Source organism: Cavia porcellus, unplaced genomic scaffold, assembly GCF_034190915.1.
Source record: "Cavia porcellus strain 051 isolate PalLab524CR breed Dunkin Hartley unplaced genomic scaffold, mCavPor4.1 scaffold_25, whole genome shotgun sequence".
Classification (NCBI taxonomy): Eukaryota; Metazoa; Chordata; class Mammalia; order Rodentia; family Caviidae; genus Cavia; species Cavia porcellus.
This window is the reverse complement of record NW_026947508.1, coordinates 13,493,297-13,495,028: the sequence shown is the minus strand read 5'-3', so window position 1 is coordinate 13,495,028 and position 1,732 is coordinate 13,493,297.

Here is a 1,732-nt window from a genome sequence, read left to right as displayed (position 1 = left end):
ACTGTATCATTAATTTAGGAACAAAATGAGCCCCTAAGATCTCATCATCATAGAAGACTTTAGAGTGTTTTTTTCAAATCCATTTTATTTCCAAGAGAAAAAAAATGATAAAACAATTTCAAAACACATCAATTGGGGGACAACAATGGTACATACATTGTACATCCCAATCCCAATACATTGTATCATTCCCAAATCATTTCCCCAGAGCACAAGATGTCTGCATTCAACCGTCCAAACGATACTAGCACAAATCTTCCTCTTCAATGAGCTTAAGAGAAATCAGTAGCATAACTTAACTGTGTAGGTATGTGTGTGTGTATATTCACATATGCATATGTTGATTCTTTCAGCTCACATAGCGTATGAGTTTTAAATACATTCCAAATTGCAGTGAGCTCGAGGCCAGCCTGGACTATACAGTGCTGAGAACCATAAACTCACAAAGGCTAGTTTTGCATACTATCCCTAAGGGCTAAAATGGAGGTTTGGGATTATTGGTCCCACCCATTTGAGATTTCCCATCACCTCTTTAGGGTTAGCCAACCTCTCCCACCACTAAGACTAAAACCTAAAACACTAAATTTAGGAAAAGCACTCCAGGGCAAGATACTTCTTAGTGTAGGATTAATTCCACCCTCTTGAGTCATCATACCAGGATTCTACTTGCCTGCTGCGTCACTGACCTCTGAGTCTTTCGTCAATTGTGAATTTTTGCTGCATCCACCTATCCCTGTGCACACCCAATAAAAACAGTGGCTGTCTTGGAGTGCTGCTCTCTTGACCCATCTGGAGACATCAACTTCCCAGACACTCATCCTGATTACTAGATTTGTCTCTGTTTCTTATTTTATCCTTTTGCCATAGCGTTAACACAGGCAACTGGGGATCTTGTCACAATCCCCGATAATATATGAGTTCAAGACCAGCCTAAACTACATAGTGAGACTGTCTCAAATAAACAAACACTGCACGTCCCAATACTCTTTGAACAACCATTGAGAAAACAGAAATTTTCCAGGGGGTGTTGCGGAGGCGCCAGAACAGCTGATTTTGCGGTCAGAAGCTTTGAAAACAAACAAACAAACAAAAAAACCCCTAAGCACAGGCCAACTAGGATTTTTTATCGTATTGATCGCAATTTGCAAGGAGGCAGGGGCTGGGTGGCCGGTTGGCCCTGCACCACGGCGGGGTTGGCTAGAGGGCGGCTGGGCGCTGGCCAGGAAGCTGGAGGCAGGCGCATCACAGGGCGCTGGCTGCGATGTGGCCCTGGTGGTAGTGGGGTGTCGAGAAATCTGACAGCTAGCAGGTTCCCAGCCTCCCATAAGCAAAGGACAGCGGGGAAAAAAGACCCAGGGACTCCACCGCACCACTAGTGTCAATCTGCTGGCGGGATCAGCGAACTCGCAGCTCAGCACCACAGAGACTCTTTATCTGCACTCTCTTAGGCTCGGGAGGCTAGCGGGCAACAGAACTGCCCGCTGATTGGTCCAGGGGCTTCCCTATGCCTCTCTGATTGGTCGGTGGGGCTCACGCCCACTCTCCCTGGGTCATACCATAAAGAAAGGAGGAGAAAATATATGTGTATATTTCATAACTTTTCTTGAGGACTTCTTGTTTGCGATTACATAACGGTCTCTTTATAACTAACACATAGAGAAGTAATAACTTAAGAGATGTAGATCCATAAAGAGGAGCTAGAAGTCCGGCTGGGGCTACACGACATCTCCCC